Source organism: Lytechinus variegatus, chromosome 4, assembly GCF_018143015.1.
Source record: "Lytechinus variegatus isolate NC3 chromosome 4, Lvar_3.0, whole genome shotgun sequence".
Taxonomy (NCBI): Eukaryota; Metazoa; Echinodermata; class Echinoidea; order Temnopleuroida; family Toxopneustidae; genus Lytechinus; species Lytechinus variegatus.
This window is the reverse complement of record NC_054743.1, coordinates 4,149,859-4,158,374: the sequence shown is the minus strand read 5'-3', so window position 1 is coordinate 4,158,374 and position 8,516 is coordinate 4,149,859.

Here is an 8,516-nt window from a genome sequence, read left to right as displayed (position 1 = left end):
CGGAATCCTCTATGAATATGGGTCCACACTCTAGTATAATGATCCTAATGAGAATCAAAGTGCCGCGATTCTGACACGATTCTGTGCCTCCTTACGGGAATGAGCCTTGGCATAGGCAATATTTCTTGTTTGCATTTGTGTGTTACCGCCGGTGCCAAATTTCTGTGATACATGGATGAGTGTATGCACTAGTTTTCTATGAGGTCAATAATACTGTTTTGACTTTGATGTACACATGTACTGCTGGAGTGCCCTGTACCTATAATAGTCATCTAGCCTCAGGCTGGACTGTTCCTAGACCTGTGATGCCGCCAATTTCATAGGAAAACTGAAAAGTAATTTGTATTGAAAATAAATAATTGGGAATAGACTATTTTTTATTTTATTACATCATAGAACATGGATATTAAACACATGACGGAATATAAACCCCTACCAAAAAGTTCAGCAAATCGACTTTGGACCATGATAACTTTTTAGGTACGCTTTAGTTATTTCTGATATTCATACCAATGGAAAGATAATTAATTCCCCTTTTTATTGATATCATATTTGTAATGACTGTGTCATGCTTCAATACACAGATAATCAGAATACATGGAGAAAACTAGAAATTAAAAATTCAATGCACTATTATTGATAACATTTAAATTCCGCAACTACAGTTCAGACGCTGATAACTTTTTGGGTATCTTATATTTTTTATTGGATTTTATACCAGTATCAGGTTCATTTATTCCTCAAGTTGATACATAATTCGTCATGGTGATGTCATGCCTGGGTCCACAGAACCACTGAATAGGCCTACCACCAGAATGCAAGGTAAAGTAAAAGATTGTGTTCAGTTTAAATGTTCTGTATAAAACACAACTTTGAACCTTGATACATTTTAATATGGGTTTTAATCATTATCAATTACGGGCTGCCGTAACTATACACAGCCCCGTTGCCGAGGGCGATGGGGCTGTACTTCCACCACCCCCATTTACAGTGAAACAACCAGCGATGATGAGCTATCAGGTGATTATACTGGTTAATATGTTACTAATGTTAAAATGTAATTCTTATAAAACTGAATTATATAAGAGCTTTTTGACTTCCCAAAATGAATTTTCCGTTGGCCTTGTCTCTTCCCATAGTGCCTGTATTTTTCTTCATTATTAGTTGATTATTTCATGTGAAACATTTGCAGATGTCACAAATTCTAGGAAAACTTAAAAGATTTGATTCAATGTATGAATTCAAATAAGGTATTTTTAACCACGAATCTAACTTTAGATATTTTCAAACCTTCACCAAATAATGTCTAGAGGAATCTACTGGCTTGTCAGTTCCCGTTGCAAAGTCGCTTTGCGACTGGGACTGGTCACGGTTTAGGGCTGTCACAGTAAGCCTAGATCTAGTTCTAGTGTACATGTGCAGACATGAGCTTTGACTGTTAGAGTCTCGAGTCTATCCAATTTCGCTAGGTCTAGATCTAGAATCTCTAGATCTATCTTACACAAAATGACAAGCCTGTCTAAAAAATAATAATAAAAAACCACTAGGCCTAGACCAAGTTAGACCTCTATCTCAAGAAATCATTTAGACCTTGTGGTGATTGGTGGTATATCTAATGTTTAATTAATTAATAGAGTCTATGTCATAGTCTTTGCGATGAGAAGACTTGAGCAAAGACTACATATTTAGGTCATGTTAATGTAATGTTTACAAACAGTCTAGTGCCATGAACTGTAGTGACCTGTTGATGATAGATTTGAAACAGGCCACTCATGGGAATAAGAATGTACTGTGCGAGGATACAGTAATACCTCACTTGTTATAACATCTCAACTGAAGTCACAGCAAGACGCATTATTAAATGTGCTCTAGTCTAGACATAAACAATAATGTCCATCTAGCCTCTATTTGTGATCTGTACTGATGTCATTATCCATTACCAACCACATCCTATTCCAACAGACCTAATCTAGGATAGGTCTAGACCCTAGTCAAGAACAGTGTTATTTTACGAAACGACAAGCCTGTCTAAAAATTGTAAAATAACACTGTTCTTGTAGACTTTCTTTCTAAATGATTTCTTGAGATATTTTGCTTCATTGATCATTAGAATATAAAGAATGGAATAAATCTAACATTGATGAATCGTAAAAAAAATATTTTACTTTTTATTGAAATTGAGATAAAATTTCAGTTGCGCAGACTTAGATCTAGATCTAGGCAATACAGCCTACGTATGATATAGACCCTAGACTCTAACGTTAGGTCTAACTCACTGTTAAGCAGATAAAAACTTCATCTTTTGCTCTGGATTTTCTCAAAATCTGTGCAGTAAATACCAAAAATATTTGCTAATATTTGTGCTTTGTCCTAGATCTAGATTCTATTGTCTGTATTACTTTCAATCGATTAGTCTAGAATATTGATCACAAACTTCATAAAATGTCGTCCGGATCGACAAACAACCCGTCCGGAAACACAACAACCGGGTAGATAGGCTATAGATCTAGACCCTTGGTCTAAGTTACAGGCTTTAACTTAACGTTAGACCTAACGTTAGGGCCTAGAATCTATACCCGGTTGTTGTGTCCGGACGGGTTGTTTGTCCGGACAAGACAGAAATTTTTAGGAACTTTGTGATTTCATTAGGCCCCTTCGCCAACGTTAGGCCTAACGTTAGATTTCTAGGCCTAATCGATTGAAAGTAGATTCTAATTTAACAGACAATATAACAAAGCACACATATTACTTTTATTAGCAAATATTTTTGGTATTTACTGCACAGATTTTGAGAAAATCCAGAGCAAAAGATGATGTTTTTGTAGGGCCTACCGCCCGGTGCAGCGGTGCCGATGGCGGTTTCTACAGGTAACCGTCACCACTGCATACAGCCAGGTAAACCGCCACCGCTGCACCGGGCGGTAGGCCCTACAAAAAACTTAACGACTGTCGAGCCCGCACTTCGTGTGTATGGGCTGCAGTATGTAACGACGGCCGTTAGGCACGTTAGGAACGCTCACAAAAAAAACAAAATTGTCCAATTGGTAACAAGACTTGGCTTAAATGAGAGCTTGATAATCATGCGTCACAATTCTGGAAACAAATATCTGTGAAAAATGTTTTAAGAATGTATTATTTGATGTTTTCTACAAGTCAATTGTCTATGACTATGGCGAAATTGCGACTCAGAAAAATCGCACACGCAATTTTGCCATTCACGTGAATGGCAAAATTGCGCGTGCGATTTTTCTGAGGTTGACTATTCCCAACTTGATAAAACACCCGTTTTGCTGCCATATAATTAGTTATTCTAATAAAGTTAGCATACTTAACACCAAATGAACTTACCCTCCAATATTCGTTTAGTATCTTCGGCCTTCGTGCCCTGTACTTTTTCCAAAAATAAATCCAGATTGGCCATTTTCAATCCATGGATTACTGCGATGATTTCGATCGGCGAGAGATAATTTTTTTCCCGCTGCAGTTCCCGCTTGCAAGTCACGTGACAAAATATCCATCTTCCTATTGGCCACTTTTCTATTTATCTTCGAAACTTTTTTAGTCTTTCGGGACTTAAATAAAAATATTGGAATCTCGGATAAAGAACTACGTTTAGCAATCTTTCAGGACTTAAATTTAATCTTTTAGATTTAATTTCATTTCAATCCCGACTGAGACTTAAATTTTAAGTCCCTGAAATTTAGAGTGTAGATACATGTATGCCAAGGCCATGAAAATGATGATAGTGAATCACCCAGTCAAAAGGCTTGGCAATAATATGGCAGTCAGCTAAGTAAATTAGGCCTGGGCAAACACTATTGACTGACATGAGACATGAGTGTAGCAACAGTCCAGACAGGTCTCTCCTTATTGCTACCGTACGAGCACTAGTATTCAACCCGGCAGAATTCAAAGATTTTGACATATTCCCGAAAATATTTAGAAATTGGGAATTTATCTTAATTTCATACCTTTGTTGCTTTTCATGGTAATCTGCTGTCGGTATTTTCTTTATCAATCTGTCAACTGTATGCGCGTAGGATCGAATTATGCGGCGATGGCCTTTTGAAAGGCACTAGTATTCAACCTATTGAGGATAGACAGCAAATCTCAAAAGGGCTTAGATTGCTAAATTAGATCTAGATCTATGTAAGTATCTGGCTTTGATTAATTCCCTGTTTGGTCTCATCTCAAATGGTTTTGTCCATAGTCGGATGGGACAGATTGAGATACATCTCAAATCGCTAGGTTGAATACTAGTGCCAAAAACCATCGCCGTATAATTCGATTGCCCGCGCACACAGTCGACTGGTTGAAGAAAAAATTAACAGAAAAAAGAATAATCAGCATTTGCTCTTCGAAATAAGACGGGTCTGAAATTCAGGTAAATTCTATATTTCTACATATTTGAGGAAACTCTCCAAATGGGTTGAATACTAGTGCGCTTACGGTACTTATTGAATTTGAGTACAAATATTGACTGATAACAAGTAGGCCTATGATATTACATATACTTAGGCCTAGTCCTAAAATAGGCCTACTTTTTTCGAAACTTAACGATTGTTTAAGTTTAACATAAAACACGTAAGTTAGCCCTAGATTTAGGCCTAGGCCTACCTCATACTAGACTGGTGAAACTAGCCTACACAGTCTACACGTACATGAGTACAGGACACTCGGTCAAGACCAGGCAAGACACACATGACACTCACAGTACTGTACAGTACGTTATACACGCATTCGACATTGTTGGAGTTTAGGCCTACATTGTATTGTCATTGTGCATGGGATGCCCGTCCCGCCGTGCAGGCGAATTTCGTGCAGGCTTCACTCCACTTCACTACCGGAACACTCCACGTACGTACCGGTACTTTCGGGTAGGTGGAGACGGGCGTGTAGTGTACCGGTAGTGAAGTGGAGTGGACCTGCACGAACTTCGCTGAGGTAGCCGTGAGCATGCAGGTATGCATACTCAATTTACTAATATTTCGGTGAAAAAGACTTCACTATTATAGAATTTCATACAATAGTTATCTCCACAGTAATATACTACAATCAACTTAATTAATTAATCATTTAATTTGTTTTTTTAGTATAAAAGTTTACCTTTTACGATCTACCCAAGACTTGCTTCGCAGCAAAATCACCGCGACCGGCGAGTGATTCGAAGACGCTGATTAATTGCGGGATGTCCCGAACTGTCTTCAGGAGCTAAATTTGTCATGCATTTTGCGTCAACAAATTGACCGGGCCAATTGATTTGTTTTTCAGCAAATAATTTGTAATATAATTCGTTATGGCCGACTTAAAATCGTCATTTCTACATTGACCGCGAAGAGGATTTGTCAATTACGGTTGAAAAGAGTCGTCACGCAAATAAATCAGTCATGCGCAAGTTTGTTTTTGTCACATAGAGATGTATATTATTGACACTAGAGGGCGGACTTCATCAAATTGCTGTGATTTCATGTTCGGGGCTGCCGCCATCTTAAAGAGGGCAAGAGCGCGGATTTATAACACACGGCTCTATGGGAGAATATCACATATTTCACTTTTTTACATTATATTTTCAATTTAATGTTGTATGCAACGTTAAAATCACAAGGCAAAACATTTTTATGTTAAAATATATGATAACCATGCATATTTTATAAAGGAGATGGACTGAACATCCAGAAAACGGGGGAAAACGACGAGGTCGACTGATTCAATAATATTAGCCATCACATAGCATATACCGTGACAAGGGTGTCAGGTAAGGTCAACTTAACACTTTAGAGTGTTCATATGTTCTCTTGATTTGGTGCTCATTTGACACTCAGTGTTCAAGCAATATACTATATTGAAACAACACTTAGAGTGTAAAATAAACACCAAATACTCAGAAGTGTTGAAACAACACCGTGACAGGTGTTGGATAGAAATATCAAATGTTGTCAACTTCATAACATTCTCCGACTCGTGTTCAAATCGAACACCAAGACTTGTGTTGATATATTTTAACATCCTTAATGTTGGTAATCTTAACACCAGTGGCAGTGTAACTCCAACACCAGATGGTGAGGTCCTTTATTGATTGGGCTGCTAGATTTAACACCCGTGGTGTTAAATATAGCTATAACGTCGCATAGTCTCCAATATTATATTTAATGGGATTATCAGTGATTCACCATATGATTTCCACTTTGATTTCCTCAAAATTAACTGAAAGGAGGGGAAACTTCAGACCAAGCCCTGATCTACATAGGTAATGCACGTACAGCAACCTATTTCCCCCGTTTTCTGGATGTTCAGTCCATCTCCTTTATAAAATATGCATGGTTATCATATATTTTAACATAAAAATGTTTTGCCTTGTGATTTTAACGTTGCATACAGCATTAAATTGAAAATATGTATGTAAAAAAGTGAAATATGTGATATTCTCCCATAGAGCCGTGTGTTATAAATCCGCGCTCTTGCCCTCTTTAAGATGGCGGCTGCGCAATACATGGAATCACAGCCGCATTACGCGCGCGTCAATGCGAGCGATTACTCTAGTGTCAATATATACATCTCTATGCCCCACTTTTATCAACACCAGTTGAAACTTAGTAATAGTGCTCGATCAATTTGTTATGTTACTACCATGAGTTCGTCATTTCACAGTTATATCGCAAAACAAATTGTTTTACCCCGATTGACGAATTAATCTGGCCTTGTGACAAAGTTATCTTTTCAGTGTAAATGTCATGGTCACAAAGGTTCATAAAAACTAAAGACGTTCGAGAGAAACAAAATGATTTTCAGATATGGAAAGGCCCAAGAATTCTCGGGATTTTTGCCCTGATTTTTTTTTCGTCCAACGTTACCATCTAACAATAGTTTTTGTAGTCGAAAGATGGTCTTTAGTGCAGCTCACGGCACCCTCTTATGCAATTTGTAAGACTTTAGTAAGAATTTTCATTGTTTTGGGGGTTGTTTGAGACGCTGTTATCATGGTTGTGTCCTGTCGAAAATCCTGGAACTTCTAAAAAAATCAATACTTCAAAGCGGCAGTACTGCCAATAATGGACACTCCGAGTCCTTTACAAAAACTTAAAAACGCAAAACACCAATGCTCGTTTGTAAGAGGACTTAGGCTGTGATGACGACCTCATCGCTTTTTAATACAAGCAACATGTTCCAAAAGTTTCAGTGGGCCATATGAACGTGGGGGGGGGGTGACGTAAGTACATTGCAGTCTACGCAATTACCCTTGAGTCCCCCTCCCCCTCACGCTTCGCCAGCAGTTGCCAAGCAATTATCTCCGTCTATACTCGTGGACATAGCTATTTTGGAGGCTTGAATCAGACTTTAAATCTTATGATGTTTTATTGCTGTTTTTTTAATGGAGGGAAGTCGTAGAATAACTCTCTTAAGGAGGGGGGGGGTATGCTTGTCAGTATTTGAAATGTTTAAACGCTCCCTATAGGGGTTCTAAATTGCCCTAAGCAGCCAATTCAAAACCCTTTAATGTTCTTAAAAGGTTCTCGAGTCCTAAAAAAACTAAATTTCTGAGCTTTTTCTTGAGGGTTCCAAATAAGAAACAAATGGGTTCCAATTTGAACTTAATTTCGGATACTTTGCCTGTCTTACGACCCCTTTCATTTGCAAAAAAAAACAACGCTCTTAAATACACTTTCATTCATTTTTACTTGTGAACAACTTGTTCTTAACTACTCATTGATCGGTGAGTAGCGCCCCAAACATGCTAAACGAATTAAGTATGTATTAAAAGTGGAAATCACAAATTTCTCTCTCCAGTATTGAATAGCTGTTACAGCTAATTTCGATTATATTCATTTCACTTTCATAATCCGGCCGGCCTGTGCTCCCCCCCCCCCCTTCCCACTTTGAGAAACAAACTAGTTTTAATGAAAAAAAAATGAATAGAATATAGAATAGAAAATAGAATATTTTTTATTTCATATATAGGCCTATAAACAAGAAATAGTAAGTGTATTACGTCATCAGTATCTGCATTTATACACCGACCAGGATGTGTATACCACTGTTTTGAGAAATTAAGTGAATTTGTCAGAATTTCTTATTTCTCATCCGATTTCGATGAACATTTCAATGTTAGGCTTGTTGGATTTTGCTCTTTTTATTCAAATCAACGTTTTGTTGGGTTAGTCGTGTCTTCATGTTGCCGCTTTATTGAATAGAATGCGAGCGACTTATTATCCTTAATTGACCACTGGTTTATCTCTAACACAATAGACTGTCTTTTCACTGTTGAATAAATCCGCATACATTCGTAATTCCGAACGTTCGGTTATTCCGAAGGTTCGTCAATCCGAAGGTTCGTAATTCCGAAGGTTCGTCAATCCGAAAACGAAATAAGGTTCGTAATTCCGAAGGTTCGTTAATCCGAAAAAGAAATGAGGTTCGTAATTCCGAAGGTTCGTCAATCCGAAAACGAAATAAGGTTCGTAATTCCGAAGGTTCGTTAATCCGAAAACGAAATAAGGTTCGTTAATCCGAAAACGAAA